The sequence below is a fragment of the Lampetra planeri genome, chromosome 3 (assembly GCF_965212315.1).
Source record: "Lampetra planeri chromosome 3, kcLamPlan1.2.h2, whole genome shotgun sequence".
NCBI classification, from domain to species: Eukaryota; Metazoa; Chordata; class Hyperoartia; order Petromyzontiformes; family Petromyzontidae; genus Lampetra; species Lampetra planeri.
In genome coordinates, this window is record NC_136109.1 from 19,025,029 (window position 1) to 19,046,778 (window position 21,750).

Sequence of the window (21,750 nt, forward strand, 5' to 3'; positions counted from 1 at the left end):
GATCTTTTTCATATCCGATGTTGTACATAAACACACACACACACAGATACGCGTCAACACAAATACACGCATCTACGTAATACGGTTATATACACACACACATATACATACACGCCGATATACAAGGCTGGTTCATTAACTAAAGAGATGCTTATGTAACCCACGTCGGTGCTATTTCGGTAAAAATGACGTAGCGAATAGGTGATGACCCTGGTGAAATAAATCAAATCAATTCCAACCATTCCCAATCTTCCAATGGACGAGGACCTCCCCGTGCCGCGTCGACTGTAGGCGTCTCTTGGACCACACCTCACCACGCCGGTCAGTGCGAGGTTGGTGAAGGGGAGGAGAAAGGGGGATAACGACTGGTTCGGATATCTTTTTGCAACTGATATCAGTCGTAGCCGGCAACCTTAACTTGGTTGGAACTCATCTTCTTGGTTCTTTCGGTAAAGTCACGTAGAATGGAAATAATAAAATAATAAAAATAAAACATAATAAAATAATTCTCACGACGTTTCGGCCACAACGCAAGCAGCCGTCCTCAGACTTTGTCTTCTCGACAGACCTGTTCTTCACCTGAGGACGGCTGCTTGCGTTGTGGCCGAAACGTCGTGAGAATTATTTTATTATGTTTTATTTTTATTATTTTATTATTTCCATTCTACCTGACTTTACCGAAAGAACCAAGAAGATGAATCCCTGCAGTCACGAAAGCTTTAAATCGAAATTTGGTTGGACCTGCTGGGTTCATAGCGCAGCGTGCTAACCGCTGCGCCACCGCTCCACCCCGGCTCTTGTCTGTGGTGCTCTTGCACAATGTTGTTTGCCTCTCCATATGTTGCCCAAGCTGAACTCTTGCACACCTGCACATTGGAAGAGCAGCGAATTGGTGTCCCCCCCCCCACTTGAGAGGTGTTGAAGAATGAAGCTGCAATGTGGGGACAATTGTATGAAGCACGGAAAAAACGTACGCGTATGAAGAAGGGCCATTGCCTGAAACGTCTCCTATTATATATTCTTAAGGCCACCGTCATTGTTGACGAATGCGTTTTGCTTGTTAGCAGAGCTTATCCAGACCACCGGCGACTCTGTGTTAAACGAATCAGGTTGGCGCACAATTCAGAGGTGTGCCAGTTCACGACATTTGTCAAGACCTAATATATTAAATACATCTATGTATATATATCTAAACGTGCCATTTATCCGAGCCTCCTACGAAGTTTTTGAATGTGCTGTGGTATGGGGCCGTCCATAAATGACGTCACGCACCTGGGGGGGGGGGCAGACATTTGTGACGATGTGTGACGGGGGGGGGGAGAAATGTGACGTCACATCAAAATGCGCAACTTTAAATAAATATAGACAACACGTTCTACTTGATTAAATAGACTTTTAAATAAATGTTTTCTCCTACAACACCAGAGTGCAGCGCCGCATTAAATACGCACTACAATGACAATAGTTTAAAGCGATTTGAAGCATGTTTTATTTTTTTTGGAGGGTGGGGGGGGCAGAGCTTTGTGACATCATATTTGAGGGGGGCGGGGTCTGACTTTTTGTGACGCCGTGTGACGAGTGGGGGGGGGGGTCAAAATCACAGAGAGACGCAGGATGGCAGCGATCCGAGTAACAGAAATACAGTCGTTATAGAGGACAGTGACCGGTAAGACTTCAAGTCGAACTCGACTTACCTTGTGACAGCGATCCAGAGTCTCAGGATGACAACGAAACAGAGGAACATCGTGTAGTCGTCAGTCCTAGGAGTATCTAACTCTGCTGAGCCTTGGAGCCATGACGCAGCGCGACAGGGAACAGGGAATCCCAGGAATATGAATACAAAGAGGCCTATCGCTTGGTTACTTTTTCGGCATGACGGTTGACCTTAGGTTGGGGCAGGGGTCATCGGCAAGCTGCTGCTCGGGAGCTGCTGCGGGTCTTTGAGGACCGTTTCGTGGCGTTAGTTATTAAAGGCCACCGTCTCGTATTCAACACTTGCATCGCGGCTCTTGAAATATTGAGTTTTTTTTTTACCGAATTCGAAAAAAATGTCACTTCTTGTTATTTTGGTTGCCAGGCGCGCTCTTGGCTCCTGGGTGCTCTCGGTGGCACTCGGTCGCGTGTACGCCGGGTGCCAACTTGACTCGCCTTTGGCAGCGATTGTGCGCGCACATGCGACCCTGGTGGCCTGGGTTCAGCTCCGTGCTGACCCCTATGCTGCTCTGATGACAAACGCGCCTTACAATGCATCGGTGACCTGCCCCCAGCGTGGATGTCACGGCCATCGTGCACTCGAGGGCCGTTGCACCCTGGGCCTGTTCCTCTTGGGCTGTGTCTGAGCAGCTCGTGGAACTGTAAGGACCTGGAACTTCGTCCGTGGTGAGCGTCGGAAAGACCGCGTGGCAGAATTCGAAGCGGGAGACTTACATCTCCTCTCCTCCCTCCACGTTGCTTGCGTCTGTTAACTTAGCCACAGTAAATTATATATATATTTTTTACAATCTAATTAAAGATGATACCGTGTCTCACACTGTTGAAACAGTCAAGAGTATGCTTAAACAAATGTTGTTGAGAACATTAGTGTGCAATGCCCATAAGCTGATGGATTATAAGTATATCTTCAAGCTGAGTCGGACTTGTTTGTTTAGATGTGTACGTGTGTGTGTGTAAATGTTATTCCCGTTCACGGCCAACACCAGTGACGATTATTTGAACCGGTTCTGGGCCTCCCCTAAGTCGACTCAGCCTAAAACGAGTACCTGGTGCGGTGTGTAATAAACATCGCCACTAGGGAGACAAAGGCGGCCGGGCGTGGTGCAGGCCACCCACCCTCTCATGTACCGTGCCGGCCTTCATAGATGCTCGCTAACAGCACTTGCTCCAACAGTCTGTTAAGGCTATAGGGGGATCTTTGTCTTTCGAGTGGTGGCGGAGTGGTTAGCGCTGCACTGCACGATGAACCTGACGGGCAACCCGAGTTCGATTCCCACTCATGACCAATAACCGTGTGGAATATCTGAAATGATACTCGGTTGATTCGTCTTTAAATGAGTACCTGGTGCGCGGCGTGTAAACATCAGCACTGGGGAGACGAAGGGAGCCGGGCTTGGTGTTGGCCACTCACCAAACTCACCCCCAGGCGTGGTCCTGGTCACCCACCCATGTCGGCCTTCATCTAGATGTTCACTAACAGCACTATGTGGGTGACCTTTGTGTGAGTGGACCACGTGGTGTTGTGAGTGGTGCTACACTACACATTCCCGTTGAAAGGGGATTCCACACGAGTCGACATCTGGCAAGATAAACTTCATTGTTCCAGCAACACCACTCGCACGCCACTCGGAGGAAGCTCTCTCCCCAACACATTCCTTGCTCACCCCACACCGGCTCCCTTCTCCCCGTCCCTTTTGGAACCTTCCAGAAGGTTCCACCATCCCTGTCTCTTAGTCTCTCCACTCCGTCGTTTCTCTCTCAATCAATCCCATTTTTGCACCCCGTCGGCTATTTTCCTCCCGTAGTTTATTAATTAAGGTGTCATTTCATGGCCCTTACAATCTCACTCACATGCATAGTACACACTCACGTGATTTACACACGCTGACACACAATACACACAAATCCCACCATACGCGTAACAATATGTTGGGCAGCGTGTCGTTATCTTGTCCGGAGCTTGTTAAGCCAGCACGGTTCTTATATTCGCCACCAATGTTGACCTCGAACTTAGGTCACCGCGCTCGGATTGCAACGAATAAACCACAACAATACCACTCCTCACACACAACACATGCTGTTCTCATTAGCAATAATAACAAGCATACGCCCAACTGCAAACTACACTGCAGTGCCTCTTTAAGCGGCTCTTCACTGATCCTCGCTCCACTCACCTCCCTCTGTCCCTACGTTCCTCCTCTCTGCTCCCTCCCTCTGCCATTTTTCTGGAGTAAAATCATTGCTGGAAACAAGGCCTCAATTTATTCTACGGCATAGACACAGTGAGTACCGTGTGTGTGTCTGTGTAAGCATCCGTCTCATGTGTGCGCTGTAATATATGTATGCCTGTTAAATCAGAAGTGCAGGGAATTCCAACAGGACCTATATCTCTGCTTTATTGACCTGGGTCAAGGCCTACCATACCATCAAGAGGCCAAGGATTTGGGCTGTTCTTCGCGCAGTCAGGGCACCCGAGTCAGCTCGCAATCATTAAGGACATTTATAACGATGGGCAGGCCCGGCTAAAGTTGCTTGGCTGGGAGTCGGAGCCTATTCCCTGTTCACTTTGGGGGATATCCTCTGCCCACGACACGACCATCGTTTTGATCATATAGTTAGAAGAGCCTGGCCAATTATTATCTAACCATATGCGTAACTGGGATTCACACGGCAATATAGATACAATGGGAGGCTGATCGATGGCTGGGTCAGATCAAGCAAGACATAGCTTCTGACTGATTGACCAGGTTGTGAATGCTGATGACTTGGTAAATGCTCGTGGAGCTTGCCACGAACAGGTGGGGCCTGACCATCAGCACTACCAAAATACAATGCTTGCCTGGAAACTTTGTGTCATGAAATAAGCCACAACCTCAATTCTCAGTGAGTAATTGGATGATTGTAGAGAGGGCATATATTTTTAAAAGGCAGTTTTATTGACCAATGTGTTGATATTTTTTGTTATTTGCGCTTGTGGATCACTATCACCTCCAAAGTGCCACGAAATCATTTGTAGAGGGTAGATTAGGTTCCGTGCATGGGCAATATGCCAATTACGTAAAGCTCTCATTTTGGAGAATATATCTTCAGACGGAGCCGAACTTGTCGTTTCTTTTGCTGTGCGTGTGTCGCACTCCAAATCAGTCAACGGTGATATATTTCATTGGCTGCGTAACACTGCGTCGAAGCTGCCTGGCCTGTCATTCCACACGAAGCTCCGGGTCTTCTCGGTCACAGTTTATGCCCTTCTTTCTCTATGCCTTGAGTTTAACCAGACTGCATTGTGTGAGGAGCCCACAGATCCTTGAATAGGCTCGATACATTCCCATCCGTAGGTTCATCCGGCAGGCGAGGCTGCGTTGTCTGGGTTGTGTAGCCCCTATGCCAAGTCAGCGCATGCCGGAGCAGACCTTGGCCAGATAAGAGGTGGCGAAACAGGCGTGGCACGGGCTAGAGACGAGATGGGCTGATGCGGTACAGGAAGCACTTGCTGATGATTGGTACCAGCGGTGTCAAGATCGGCTTCTGTGGAGGAGGCTCGTGAAGGAAACTGCTGGGCAGCAGTCGCCCTCCAGCAACAACGGAGGGCAGAGGAGCGACGACAACAGCGAGCAGAGCTCCGGGTGGCCAAAGGGAAGTATGTTGGCACAATGGATAGCAGATGTGGTGCGTTTGCTAGCCGTTTCATGCCGTTAACCGATAACAACTGGGTTTTGTTCTGTAATCTTCTTCCAACAATCCTTTTGAGACTTTCCGTTGCCCCAGAGCACTCTTAGGCTGGCACAAGCGCCATTCTGATATAGCTGCCACTTCGTGTATTTGTGTGTGCACAATCCAACGATTATCGGAACCAGTCCTTGGCCTCCCCTAGGTGGACTCAGCCTCAAATGAGTAACTGGAGAAATGTGTAAACATCGTCACTTGGGTAGACAAAGGCGGCCGGGCGTGGTGCTAGCCATCCACCCCCTCTCGTGTGCCTTCATAGGTGCTCGCTAACAGCACTTGCCCCAACAGTCTATGAAGGCTATACGGGGGCATATTTGTATTTGTGCACAAAGCGACTCGCCACTGCCATCATTGCCGCTGAGGTTACTGCGTTGACGTCACCATAGTGACTTTCATCATCGTGAGCCATGATCAATCCACCGCTGGATGGAAGGTTATTCGACGCCTTTTGATTTCCTCATTTCAAAGCTCAAACTCATGCGGGATAGCACGGCGCACATAGCCGATGGAGGTGGGGGGGGGGGTAAGTGGCAGATCAAAGGGGGAGGGGTAATTTATTGATTGATGTTTACCAGAAATTTATATCATTGCAGTATTAATGCCGGGCCTGATTTAAAAGTATCCAGATTAGCCTATGCTCGGCATGTAGTTTATAGTTACGAGAGCCGCGTGTGTGTGTGGTTTTAGACGTTGCGCCTCAAATTAATAACTACTGTACAGTACCATTGGAACCTCATTTGCCAGTAAAAAATGTGAAAAATATCATATTTTTTACTGGCAAATGAGGTTCCAATGGTGTAAATGCTTACCCCGAGCTCTCATACTCTGATGGTGCATTGTCTTTGAGTTGTGCGCCTTTTGGCGTCATCTGGTCCAACCCATGTGAGACTAGGCTCTAAGGAAAGCTGTCTCGGGTGTGGACCAATCAACTTCAAGGACAGTGCATACGTTATCAGAGTTATGTTTTTTTGTTTGCATTATGACTGCAGGTATTGTGGTCTATGCAAACATGACTCCTTGTAAAAAAGGTGTCAGTTTTGTTGCCAGATAGAAGGGTAAAAAAGCAATTATCATACTGTACAGTATATGTTTGCAATATGTTGAGACGCTGGGAATGAATTGGCACATGAATGTGGATGTGGTAAGCACGTGTTGTCCCACAAGCATCCAACTCACTGCCATTCAACATTCACAAGATGAGCACAGGGGGGTCTCCCTGCTCCGAAGTGTGCAACTGAGCGTAGGTCATCTCCACGACTGGCCCCGAGGCAGCAAGTGAAAATCCCACAACGTTCCTATGGCCGGAGACAGTCCATCCACGAAGCGACCATTGATGCTTAAAAATAGCTCAGCCATTCGTGATTTATTAGGTTCCCCCCTGCTCCCCGACGTGCCACCATGAGCGCCGTCATTACAATAATGTACTTATCATCCTAATCTTATTAGCAAACCACCACGTACCCCCCCCCCCCGGGCACGCTGCAGTCTCTATTTAACCAGGTGGAACGCCACTGAGATTTCAGCGCATCTCCACTTTTCCTATTGAACAAAATAACATTTAGTGATGCTGCTGCTGCTGATGATGATGCGTTGCACAAACACGTTTAACAAGAAAGGAAACTCAACACATTCGTCAATAACACCGTTATATTTCGTCAACATATCTCATCGGCAACGTTTTTCGAAATGAAGGGCAATCTCCCGAAACGTCGCGCATTACGTTACTATAATGGGCGACGTTCGATTGGCGTGGTTCAGTCGTTCTGCAACCCAACTGAGTCAATCTGGGTCCCATAAAAAGGTAAAGAGTCCATGGAACCAATTCCCTTATTAGCCAACAGTGGCCTTCATTAATCAATTCATTAAATAAATATGCTTGTGAAGGTACAACGTGAAGGTAGATGTACTGCATCATTGCACAGGAAAGCCTCGCTGATTTTCACAAGCGTCTGTCTTGTCAAGGTATTTGGAGGAGTGGGGAATAATTGGGATGTAAATTCCAATCGAGATCTTTGTCAGAATCTAATTGTCTCAATTCCTTTCAAGAATAGATACACAAAAAAATCAAGAATCCATTTTCTTGTTTTTATCATCATCAGCCGCCATATTCAATCCACTACTGGATGAGAGCCTACCTGAAGCCGCCGTCACCTTTCACGATCCAGCGATACAACAACAACTGCCATTCATCACGAAGTGGCGCTGATCTCACCACAGCTTCTGCGCAAGGCTAGGTGCACTCGGAAGCCACGGGAAGTGTGAAAGGCTCGCTGACAGGTCACGGGACACACCCAGGTGTTTTGGGTTGACAGACATGCACCACCTGTCCTTCCTACTGCACCAACTTGTTGCGGTTTAGTCGCCCTGCGCTCCGCTCGTTGTTCTGAGCGTCTCTCCTCTGCCCTCTGTTGTTGTTGGAAGGCGACTGACTGCCTTCAACTGCCCAGTAGCATCCTTCAAGAGCCTCCTCCACAGAGGCCGATGTTAACACTGCTGGTACCAGTCATCAGCAAGTCCACTCAGCTCCAGATCATCTTGCACATCACCCATGTGGGCTACATGACCTGGCCAATGAAGCCTTACCTGCCGGACGAGTTCACTGATGGGACTGTGTCGGGATCTTTAAAGCTCCTCACACAATACAGCCTGGTTAAATACAGGATAGATAATAAGCAGGCCAGCCTAAATGTTTTAAACTGGAACAGATGTTGCTTCAGAGTGTTCCAGGTTTCACAAATATAGAGAATGAAGGGTATAACTGTGGCCGAGAATTCATGGAGCGACAGGCCAGGTGCTTCCACACAGCGTTATGCAGCCAATGAAAAGATGCCGCTCAACTCATTCGGAGTGAGACCTCTGCTGCTAAACCGGAACGAGGCATAAGCACACTACCAATGTATGGGAACTCGACCAATCCACAACTGCGCCATTATTCATGGGGAGTTTAGGGGGTGGAGTGTTTGATGGCACAATACCTCAGCAGGTGTTTTGTTTTTGTGGGGCTGATGGTAGTAGCACGCTAAGGTTCAGCCGTAGCATCTCCAACTCCTCAGAGTGAGCAGCAATTACCAGATCATCAGCATACGTAACATGTTTGACCAATCGGGAGTCATCCCTTGACTGTACCCGTGCATAAATCTGTACCAGATGGAAATTCCCCTGGTACAGCCATGGAAAGCGTCTCGAACTAAGTGGTCATATGATAAATAGTTTAAGCGCTGTTACACCCCAAGGTGAACAGGAAATAGATCTGACTCCCCCCACGCAGCTTCAACCAGGCCTGCCCACCGTCATGATGGTCCTTAATGATTGTGAGCAGAGGGTCAGGAACCCCAAAAGTAGAAAGAATAACTCAGCCCTGGGCGATTGATGGTATTATAGGCCTTAACCAGGTCAATAAAGCAGATATATAGGTCATGTTGCAATTTACTACACCTCTGCAGTAGTAGATGAACAGAGAAGATGGAGTCCGTGCAGGAACGAACCCGTCTGAAACCACATGGGGGGGGGGGGGGGGGGTCTTAAAGCCTCTGCTCAGTGTGCCCGGCCAGGCGATGTTGAATAATTGTTTCCATGACCTTTCTCAGCAGGGAGATGCAACCTGAGGAGGGAGATACCCCAATCGTTATTGCAATCAGTGTGGTCCACCTTTATAAAATGGTAACCACCAGGCCACCCTTTCAATCCTGTGGAACCTGTCTTGTGGACCAGACCGTTGTAATTATGTCAAAGAGGGCGGTGTGCACAAAAACACCACCCTCCCTCAGGAATTTGTTTGAGATGTCATCTCTGCCCAGTGCTTACCTCATCTCAGACTCTGTTATCACTGCTTGCACTTTCTGAACAGAAGGTACATCAGCCAACCACTCATAAGCAATAGCTACTTCCTCCAATGTTTGATTCACAGTATTGCCAGTAGGGACAACTCCACATTTCCCCATGAAATTATTTGAGCTGAGCAGTTTCCTATCCCTTAAGATCTACATAAATGCTCAGTAAACCTGCGAACCTGATCCTGAGGGTCGAAGATCGGATTACCGTCTTTTCCCTTCGGGATGGTATTGTGTTGTTCTGTAAGTCACTTTTTTGATGGAATTAAAGAGCGATTTGTGAGCACACGCTACTTAGGCAGTTTCCATCTCCTTAAAAACCCACAACCACCACTTATCCTGGTAATGCTGCGCAGTTTTCGAAACCTCCGAGCGAAGTCTGCGGTAAGCCTTCTCATCTCAGACGTGGGATGTTGTAGAACGTGGGAGTGGGCTTGCCGCTTTCTCTCAGCTTGCCAGAATACCTCCTCTATCAGCAAGGGTCTCTGGGAAGGTCCGGACTGCATACAGCCATTTCACCTGCATGAGTTACAGTCCTGAACCTTAACCATTTCCTCCCAATATCAGAAGGGGGGATGAGCTAATCCCAATCGCAAGCAATGATGACATTCTCAATTTGGAAGTATGGCAGGGACAAATTACACATGACAAGTTGATGAGCCTGCTGTTTTGTCGCTATGTAGTCCAGCAAATGTTTTGCTTGGACCAGCCACACATCCATGTTGTTGTGTGGATGCGCCAATGCCGGAATAGCATGTTGGTGATTACAAGCCGAAGAGCTACACAGAAGTCTAGCAACCTCCTACCATTGTTATTGAGCTCATCTGGCACATGCCTTCTAATCACTTGGGCCCAGTTGCCTGTGTCATAATGTAACCTAAGAGGTGGGGGCGTGGGGTGGGTACATTCCCCTGGCTGAGCCAAATAGAGTTTGGCCAGATGTCATTGACTCCTTTTCTCCCCTGGGGCATCCAGCATAAGCGCAATTGGAAGTTTTAACTATTGTTATTGGAAAAATTAGTGCAAGGTTACCAACCCCTCGCAACACACTAATCAAACTACTGTACATACACACACATACACACAGAAAATACACATCTCCTACTCACACTCACGTCAGCCTTCGCTCAATCTCACCACTCACTCACTAATCACGCCGACTCACACGTCAAACTCACTGTGTACATCCTCGCACTATACTCCACCTCACATTCAAATCACTAACTTTACACCACACACTAAATTTACCACACACTACTGTACGCTATACACTACCCCACGCTACACTGTACCCACTGTACCCACACACTACAGTAGTGTGTGGTAAGTATATACAGGCAGACTTGGCTTAGCGCTCATGATGCGTTCGTGGATAAGTGAGCGCTAATCAAATCGGTACTAAAAGGGGTCATTATACCATTGTATATGTGGGGATGCGTTCCAAACAGCGTTTTTGCTTTTGTATGAGCAATGAGGGGAGCAATGAGAGTTTCATTGGGGTATCAGTAATAGCGCTATTAATAATACAGATGGTAAATATTATTGTATACATTTGATAATGATGTATTATAACATCCATAATTATTATGCACTGTACATACAGTGCATTCTACCGTTCTCCTACATGGCAGCGGTGGGAGACAAGGTTGTAGGAGCTGCTGTGCTCCAAATCCGGGTCATTCTCAGTGACGAACTTCCAGGACCTTTGCGACCTTAGTGATGCCCTCAGTTACTGAACATATGTGAAAAAGAGCTTCATAGCTCATCGGATTCCTCCAGTATAAACACATATTCTGATTCTAAATGTTTGTAGTTCGGTTTATTTTATATGGAGCCTGAGACTCTATCCTGGTTTCGTGAGGTCTCACCTGGCAAACCATACATTTTTTTAAATTAATTGCGACTACTAATCGTGATAATCTAATTGTGGGAGGTAGGGGTCTGATCGGCTCAACGTTCGTCGCTGTTACAGGCTAGGTGCAGGTGGAAGTCACAGGACAGACCCAGGTGCCATGGGTTGGCTGCTGTACCAGGCTAGGTGCAGGAGGAGGTCACAGGACAGACCCAGGTGCCATGAGTTGGCTGTTTTGCCAGGCTAGGTGCAGGTGGAAGGCACAGGACAAACTCAGGTGCCATGGGTTGGCTGCTGTGCCAGGCTAGGTGCAGGAGGAGGAGGTCACAGGACAGACCCAGGTGCCATGGGTTGGCTGCTGTGCCAGGCTAAGTGCAGGAGGAAGTTACAGGATAGACCCAGGTGCCATGGGTTGGCTGCTGTGCCAGGCTAGGTGCAGGAGGAGGAGGTCACAGGACAGACCCAGGTGCCATGGGTTGGCTGCTGTGCCAGGCTAGGTGCAGGAGGAAGTTACAGGATAGACCCAGGTGCCATGGGTTGGCTGCTGTGCCAGGCTAGGTGCAGGAGGAGGTCACAGGACAGACCCAGGTGACATGGGTTGGCTGCTGTGCCAGGCTAGGTGCAGGAGGTCACAGGACAGACCCAGGTGCCATGGGTTGGCTGCTGTGCCAGGCTAGGTGCAGGAGGTCACAGGACAGACCCAGGTGCCATGGGTTGGCTGCTGTGCCAGGCTAGGTGCAGGTCACAGGACAGACCCAGGTGGCCATGGGTTGACTGAGATTATGGGCAGATTGCACCCCCTGTGCTTCCTACTGCTCCAACTTGCTCCGGGCTCCTCTGCCCTCCGCTGTTGTTGGAGGGCGACTGCCCAGGAGCGTCCTTCAACGAGTCTCCTCCACACACAAGGATATAAAGACCCCCCCCCCCTATAGCCTGTAGAAGACTGTAGGGGTCAAGTGTTGTTTGCGAGCACCTATGAAGGCCGGCACGGCGCACGAGGAGTGGTGGTGGGTGGCCAGCACCACGCCCGGCCGCCTTTGTCTTCCTAATGGTACTTATTTGAGGCTGAGTCAACCTAACGGATGGCCAGGACCAGTTCAGCTAATCTTCTCTGGCGATGTTTACACAACGCACCTACATACAATGGGACTAAAATGTATTACAGTATACATTCACCGTAGATAGAATAGAACCAGGGTGGCTCGTAGCGGTGTCACATGGACGCATGTTGTTGTTGTGACCATGCCGCCTTTATATTGTACGGCGATTGGTGGGGCAGATCCCTATAACTTATTCTATTTGTGGTGAGGCAATGGCTGGGGGGGTGAGGCAATGGCTGGGGGCTGGTGAGGCGTGGCTCGAGGTGAGCCTCACGGGGAGAGGGCGGGGCGCGCGGGGCGCGTGGCCTCGCGCCGAGGTTGGTCGCGCGCCGTTAGTTTCACGCCCTTTTTATTCACCCCCGCCCCGCTATCCCCCACCCCGCTCCACCCCGCCCCGCTATCCCCACCCCGCCCCGCCCTGATATCCCCCACCCCGCTATCCCCACCCCCGCCCCGCCCCGCTATCCCCACCCCCGCCCCGCTATCCCCCACCCCGCTCCACCCCGCCCCGCTATCCCCCACCCCCGTCCCGCCCTGATATCCCCCACCCCGCTATCCCCCACCCCCGCCCCGCCCTGCTATCCCCCACCCCCGACCTGTTATCCTCTCACCCCGCCCCGCTATCCCACACCCCGTCTACACCCCGCCTTGATATCCCCCACCCCCGCCCCCACCCTGCTATCCTCCCACCCCACCCCCGCTACCCCCCCCACCCCGCACTGCCCCGCTATCCCCCACCCTGCTACCCCCCCCCCCGCCCTGCCCCGTTATCCCCCACCCCCACCCTGCTATCCCTCACCCCACCCCCGCTACCCACCCCACCCCGCCCTGCCCCGTTATCCCCCACCCTGCTATCCCCCACCCCCGCTACCCCACCCCGCCCTGCCCCGTTATCCCCCACCCCCACCCTGCTATCCCTCACCCCACCCCCGCTACCCACCCCACCCCGCCCTGCCCCGTTATCCCCCACCCTGCTATCCCCCACCCCCGCTACCCCACCCCGCCCTGCCCCGTTATCCCCCACCCCCACCCTGCTATCCCTCACCCCGCCCCGCTATTCCCTCACCCGGCCCCGCCCTGCTACCCCCCCCACCCCCGCCCACCCCCCGCCCCGCCCCTCGCCCCCCGCCCCACCGCGTGCGCACGAGCGCGGCGGCTTCTGGGCTCGCGGTGTTGAGCGCCGCGCGAGCCGTGGCCACAGTCGCTCCTCGCCTGCGGAACAATTCGCGTAGCCTCAAAAAGAGTTGCAATTTAATAAAATAAAAATTCCTAATAATAATAACAAAACCATTCGTGATAGTTATGCTCACGACGACGACGGCGATGGTCTCGCTGGCGTGTAAAAGTTGTTCGCGGGAGCAATGTTAGCGGCAAAGATATTTCTCGACGCCTGAGGTAATAAACAAAGTGTGGCTTTTTTTAAACATCGTACGTTTGTGGTAAATGTGACTGTTTTTTCGCGAATTTAAATGCAAAGTTAATAAATGTTTGTATTCGTTAAATGCATGGGTCGTGAGGGCAATGTTAGCATCGTCGCTATTGTATATAAAGATTTTAAACCCTCAGCAGTGCACGTGTTACTACATACGAGGGCATTCGAGTGGTACACGATGCAGTACTGTACGGACGCTTTGCGTGGAGAACATGTATATTTTTGCTTTAAAAGTAACTGAATAATTGATCACAAATGATTTAAAAATATATGGTATGAGGTGATTTAAATGAATATTTAATACGCGCCTGAAGTAATTAACATACCGTGCATTGTGAACCTAACGGGACTTTAGGTAAGGCGGGCAACTTTTATTTTCGGTGTTATTTTAAACATTTGCTTCGAAAGTAATTTGAACAAGTGTGACTCATTTATATTCACTATCCAGTAATATACTTTGAGTTTAGCCGAATACGAGTTCGAGGACATGTCGATATATATCAACGGACGGTCCTTTATTTAACCAGGTAAGATACCACCCAGGTTCATTATATATTGTGATCAACATCCTTTATTTAACCAGGTAAGAGTCCATTGATGTCTTGTGATTAACATCCTTTATTTAACCAGGTAAGATACCACCCAGGTTCATTATATATTGTGATCAACATCCTTTATTTAACCAGGTAAGCGTCCATTGATCTCTTGTGATTAACATCCTTTATTTAACCAGTTAACAGGCCACCCAGGTTCATTATATCCTGTGATCAACATAGTTTATTTAACCAGGTAGGAGACCATTCATCTCTTGTGATTAACATCCTTTATTTAGCCAGGTAAGAGGCCACCCAGGTTCATTATATCTTGTGATCAACATCCTTTATTTAACCAGGTAGGAGACCATTAATCTCTTGTGATTAACATCCTTTATTTAACCAGGTAAGATACCACCCAAGTTCATTATATCTTGTGATCAACATAGTTTATTTAACCAGGTAAGAGCCCATCGATATTCGTGGTTTCTTGTGACGTCCATATCTTGTTTTTAAGTCCACCGAGGTTAATTATCTCTTGTGGTTGGTGTTCTTTACTTAACCAGGTAAAAGACGCCTTCTGAGAATCATCATCATCACCTCCTGTGATTTACGTTATTTAACCAGGAGAAAGGCTCCTTTGAAATTATCCCCCTGTGACTGACATCATTTTACCAGGAGCGCCCATTGAGATTCGTTCTTCAGGGTCGACATCCTTTATTTGACCAGCTATGAACCCCATCGAGATCCCACCGTCTTGCGTGTTTGGGGCATAGTCCCTTCGCGAGTGGACTTGCACACAGTTCGTAGTAATAACGACACAGTCATTGTTGCCGTATGGAAAAACTGGGCTCTTTCATATGGTTAATGTGGATTTTACAAAGATTTTCACTCAAACGTTTTAGCAATTTCAGACACTGCGCTTTATCTTCGGGATAGCAAACAAGAGATGTTTATGACTGTTCAAGCATAATATCACTGTCTAGTTTATTACATAATGGGTTAACCGGTAATTTGATTATATGGATATAAATAGGAATGATGTAATAAAATAGGAGAATACAGTCATATTTTATTGGGTGCGTTATATATGTATCAAATATGAAATAGCATTTGTCAACGAAGGACTCAGTTGAGTCACGAGACTTTTTCAGTCCTTTATTATACACCGAGATCTTTGGCAAGTGCCTTTAATCAGTGCTTTATGTGGGGGGGACAAAAACAGTACCTGCAGAAAAACCCACCATGCATATGTGGGTATAACACTAAAGTTCCATACAGATGGGTGCGCAAACCCACTTGCTGCACTGCCATCTCCTGGCCACATTGCAATGACGTTGGTTTGTAAGTCTCGGATTTCGGTGGGCTTCACCAAGCCTTGCCACCAAAGTGCTGGAAAACAGGCGTGCACTGTCACAACAGTTTACATTTTTATAACAAAAATGTGTTTTTGTTGTAGAATATTGTGGGGATCAAATCCTGTTCAGGGGTCGGTTCTTAAAATGAATATCTGAATGATGATGATCATCATGATGATGATCACTCCGGGGTCGGAAAAATTAGCGACATCACTTCGTGGGATGTCAATGGTGGTCATCCTATGGAGAAACCTGAGCCAGCCACATAAAATGTGAAACATATACACCCAGCCCATGGCTTGAATCCAGTACCTCAGCATTGCTTGCTGGGCATTGCAGTGTTTTCCAACATGGGCATCATAAGGAGGGAGAGAGAAATAATTTGTCATCCTATGCAGAGACTTAACTCCACCATGATAATGTGGAATTCCTACTGTGCTCATTGCTCCACCCCATATTTGTTTGAGCAGGGAGACTTGGATAACATCCACACTGTAAACTCCAGTGCCCTCAAAAAGTAATTAATCAGACTCAGTGTACATTAATCACTGGGAAGGCAGCGAGTGTGTGAGTGGTCTGGCCACCCTCTAGGTCTACTCAGATGACACATTCGAGTGGCACTCTCTCATCAGTGCCCAGGGTCCCCACCACTGAGTCGTGACCAGGGACTTAACCTCCAACTATCAACCTCGCGGCTGGCCGCTCGCCACCCGCTGTCTCAAGCAACATCTCCCCTGGGTGGTGATGCTTAATTTTAGAGGCGAGTAGTCAGCACTGTATGCGTGTGCATACGACTGTGCGATGCTGTTTTAATTCATCACTTGTACAATTAGTGGAGGGGAGTCATTTGTTGCAAGTAACTTTGTGTTATTATAATAAAATGACAATTAGCTCGTGCGTGTTAATGTTATACATATACACTGATAATGCACGGGGTACAGCGTTTTATGAAAATTCCCATGTTTTCCCCAACAGACCTCTGAACAATGATGTTAGTAAGCGCCTATTACGGTTGCCAAGATAGATGAGTAGTTTGATCTGCACCACAGCCAGCGCTATTGTTTACACGGTGCCTCAGATGCTTATTTAAAGGTTGAGAAACGCCAAAGACCGTGGAGCACAGTCGGTGCATGTGGCACTGGTGTTATTGCATTAAATCCATCTTATCATCTGCGATTTGCCTCACATACATCTCGTGTGAGTGGACTCTTGGAAGCGCTAAATCATTTTATCTGGACTTCGCAGATAAGGGGGTCAACTTGGAAATGGTGAAAAATTCTTGTTATAATCTGCGGATGAGTAATTACTAGAAATGGTTTCCTAAAAGCACTGAATTATTCGTTGAAGTCATGGTTCTTCTCGGATAAGCAAAGTAACCTAGAAATGGTGCCAAGTTCGTCTGATTATTTGCATTTATTTGTGGACAGGAAATGCATGGCAACAATAGGATCCACCAATAGCATCCGTCCATAACTGGCACAGGGAGCGCTGTCTTCTACTTAGTTTAAACAGCAATGGGAAATTTCAGATACTGTTTACCACTGATATTATCCGTGGGAGGGATTCATACTCAGGTTACTGGGTTATTGAGTGCTTGAACTACTGCACCACATACACACTGACAAAGATCCTCAATATAGTCTTGAACAGACTGTTGAAGCAAGTAATTTGAGGGAGCACCTATGAAAACCAACATGGGTGGGTGACCAGGACCACGCCCGGCCGCCTTTGTCTCCCCACTACTGATGTTTACACACCAGACCAGGTACTCATATAAGGTTGAGTCAACTTAGGGGAGGCCCAAGACCGGTTCACATTCACCTATTCGTCACCGACATTGGCTGTGAAGGGGAATTGAACGCGGGTCGTGGCGCAGTGCGCCACCATACCCCACAATACACTATTCACATATGCAGACAGAAATATGTGCGCGCGCGCACACACACACGGTATATATACACGCACACAAAGACTCCAAAGATCCCCTTTTATTTACATGAAATGTTGAGTACCTATTGAGATCATAACAGTGCATGAGACGGAAGTGTGGCCACAACCACGAATTGCCACCAGTGTCTTGCCAATGTTTACGCACAACACCAGGCACTTATTTAAAGAAGAGTGGACCGATGTCAAGCTCAGGGAAGGCTTTGATGCCATTTGGTACTAGTCGGGTCGCAAGGTTTACATCGCAGTCAAGAGGTCGTCGCATCCGATGCTGTTGAGGCTGTTGCACCACCGTTGCCAACATATAACCCACATATATAAACATCTCTTGTATAGCATTTTGACAGATTGTTGGGGCTAGTGCTGTTTGCAAACTCATGTGAAGGCCCAAAAGGCGAATGGTAGCCAGTTTCATGGCGGTAATTGGTTAAAAAAATTTTACCTCTTTTCTACACATGTCTCGCAATGAACATACAAGTTTACCTTTTTTTAATTCAGACATGGAGCTGCCCTGATATAATGATTAGCAAGGTGGACTTGCCACCGTTACATTTCATATTTTGGCACGGCAGTGGAAACAATGGGCATGTTTTCTAATTCCCTCCGCCTCTTGTCAATACATAAATATACAGTAAATGGTTACACCAGTCAGTTAATCCTTATAGTTCGTGTGTGGGATGAAATGTCGAGGACAGTACACGTCACCTCTTCCACAAACACCTCGCCCTCGTGAAATATACTACCTACCCTCTCGCGCTCCCTCTCGTGGAGGCACTTCCGTTTGGCTGTGACGTGGGCAATTGCAGGGCTGCATCTTTACCTTTCAAACGGAGAATTGAGGGCACGTGTTAACCACGCAGACAATTTAGGCCTATCCGTTGGAACAAAATGGCGGCTGCCTCTGAAACAAATTAGTTGCACGCACTTTGCGTGTTGTACGTTAACTCTTACAAATCAGCGCTCTCATTACAAAATTCCACTGAAATCGATTATCGATTAATGACTGTCCAAATTTATGATCGATTCTGAAACGATTATTTGTTTAAAGATGATCGTTTAATAACCCTAATATATACACACGCATACATACATTGAAACATGCACACGTATTACAAGTACATGTAGATTTTCTTTGCAAATCCTCTGCTGTATGAGACCCCCCGTCACCCATGCTATGCGGGGTCGTGGAGGTTATCGCAAACTTTTTTCACCACGCTGGACTGTAGATTGGTAAAGGCAGAGAATATAGACGCGGGAGCATAGTACTGAACAACAATATATTTTTCTACACTGCCGATTGAATGCCAAGTCATGGTAATATGATTACCCTTAAACATGGTGCAATCATACACAGTTACTGTCGTTCCCTTTTGGCTTTATGAACAAGTGTGTTTTTGCATGGTGGCCAATCAAATTGTTGTAGACTAACACTTGTTCAGATTACCACAAGGGGAACGCCAGTAACCGTGTATGATTGCTCCATGTTTAATGGTAATCATATTACCATGACTTGGCATTTAATCGCTCATTACTCTTTATGATTTCGTCAATTAAAACATTTCCATAAACAAACAACGAAACAATTGTGTTGGCAGCATTGGTTCCATGCATTTATATCATGCGACACAGCCTACTTTATCATACAAAAAAAATAAACTTCCCAGCGTAGATGTGCTGTGAAGATGGACCATCACCTGGATCGTTGCTCATTATATATGTTCTCTTTAAGGCAGAGGTCGCAAACAGGTTTTGATTCCTTACCCATACCCGGCCGCACCAGGGTCGCAAACGGGTCGGGTACGGGTAACCGGGTATCGGGTAGGGTACGGGTATCGGGTACCCCGGTTGCGACCTCTGCATTAAGGCAATGTTAACGATTTTGTTGGGCTTTTTTGTTATTTGGTTTGTACACCACTGCCAATGCAGTACCACCAAAAAATGTGTCTACTTTTAAAATACAGTAATGTTATTAAATTAACCGAATAAATTTTTATTTCATTACAAAAAATGCAAGTAATAAAGTAACATACATTAGTTTGAAAATGACAAGTTCGGTATGATTTAATTTTCAATACCACTGGTAAGTACAGTACTCAAGGTTGAGAGGTCATCACATCCAATTAAGTTAATTCCATCCCACCTCACCATTACTTCCTTCTGCCAGGTCCTGCAGCTGTTACACAACTGACACCTGACCTCCAATGACCGCTCTTACAGTCTTGCCATCATATCTGATTTTAAGTCTAACCCAAGTTACAGTGAATGTTCTTCAAAACCGCGTTTACAGTCTCATAATCAGCAACTTAAACCTTTAGCTCTGTAACTGATGATTGCTGACCTCTGGGTGCTTCTACAATGCCCGTCTCGGTAATCTGCATCTTGCACAGGTGAGCCTTATGGCGGTACCCCGGGGTACCAAATAATACAAAATTGCCGAGGCAATTAAATATTTTATTTCTGGGACACTATTTTTTCCAGGGGTGTACATAACGCCACGACTGGGGTACCAATCAATCCGATATCAGTGCTACTCCGCGATGTCGAAACGCAGCGAGGACGATTGCGCTGAAACCCTGAACGCTCGTATGCACCGTGGTGGTGCATCGTGTACAGCTCGTCGAGATGAGTCGATTGCCGCATCGCCGACCATCAGATTATGCGAGAGCCGGAGTACTGCGGTTCCCAGGGTTACCGACATGAGGTTCATGTGTCCCACCGGTAAAGACCTCCCCTTTTCCGGACACGTATACAATGCGCCACCACCCATTGCAAACTCACTTCCGAATGCCTTTCTACCACATTCTATGCTCCATTTCAAAGTTTGTCAGCTGTCCTATAACATTCCTAATACACTCTATGCACCAGTACTAAAATGTCAGAATGCTTCTTTTCTGTTTGGTATGGTAAAGTTCAACAATATATAAAGTATTTCATTGTTTTACATAGTAGAGAACTTCAATTATCCAGTAATTCACGAATGCCTCTAAGCAGAAGATTTGCAGTTCGCGGCACCTCTTAATAAGGGGCACACCACGGCAGATTGAAAACACTTCGCAAACCCAGAAACTCCGATCCGTAGAAGTGGACGCGGTTAACAGAGCTGCGGGAATGAAGCTGCAGATAAATGCAGAGATGAGGTTCTGATACATTTTTATTAAAAATGTGCGTTCTTTTGCATCTGCGAAGCTAGCTGTGCTGATTGGATTTGTTCATTGGAAAAGATTGCAACAGTTTAATGGATCACCCTAATCACTTTGGCTGGGCGGTGTTGTGGTTAGAGCACAACTTTATATTCTGAAGACTGTTCTCCGATGGTGTCTTCGTACGATAATTGGCCAAGAGACTGGTCTCTGATGGGCCTCTAAACAACTGGATGACCATTGGTACAGTATTACCTCGATATGCGTATTTTCAATAAACGAATTTCGCTATAACAAACTTTGGATTAATTACCATTGTTTTAACCAGAAATCTAGAAATTAAGTTAAATTATAAATAATTGCACAAAAATGAATACGTTAATAGATATATGTTACTATATAAATACAAATACAATTGTAATATATCAATTCTTGAGCGTTGTGCATCGCGATGTTTCTTTTCTTATAAATTTTAAGATTGTACAGTATGAAATACATTATTTTCAAAATAAATAGTTTACATTATGAATTGTAAGTTATGAAGTTTGTGTAGTATAAAATGGTAAGTTACTAAGGCTGGCAGTGCATCGTAATAGTACTAATGTTATAAATTATTCAATTATGCGAAGTTTCAATATACGAATATAGCTCCAGGAACGCATCTATTTTGTATATCGAGGTATTACTGTGTTTTTAGACAACAGTGATGGGATTGCAAGACAATAATCGACTGACAGAGATCTCTCTTAAGGGGTCGAGATACAGCAGACAGATTTCTCCATAGCATCTTTATTTAAACCCAATAATTAAACATCCCAGTGATGCTGGATTGATCCTCATCATTTTGATGAAACCCTAATAACACAATTCTGCGGAACGTGTGTCTTGTAAAGACGCTCCTTATTAGTGTTATCATGACTTGCACTCTCATAATCAGCACCACTAATTGCTTCTGCCACAGTCTTTCTGCAGCCCTGAAACACAGCACCTTTTGCAATTTCTCAATTTGCGGTTACTTTTGTCCCCCCCCACCACCTCCTTAATTGCATTTAAATATGTCGTGCTTGCATCAACATATTATAGGATGAATACATTTCCTTTTATAATTATGACAGCGAG

At 47.0% G+C, this 21,750-nt stretch overlaps 1 protein-coding gene across 1 annotated transcript in view; it reads left to right on the forward strand.

Moving 5' to 3' along the window:
• Positions 1-3,863: 3,863 nt before the first annotated feature.
• LOC144739806 (receptor-type tyrosine-protein phosphatase S-like) overlaps positions 3,864-21,750 on the forward strand; it is a 210,430-nt gene continuing 192,543 nt past the window's right edge. The window contains exon 1 of the mRNA XM_078622715.1: positions 3,864-3,995. The gene's annotated coding sequence lies outside the window, so the exon portion shown is untranslated. The remainder of the gene's footprint in view (positions 3,996-21,750) is intronic.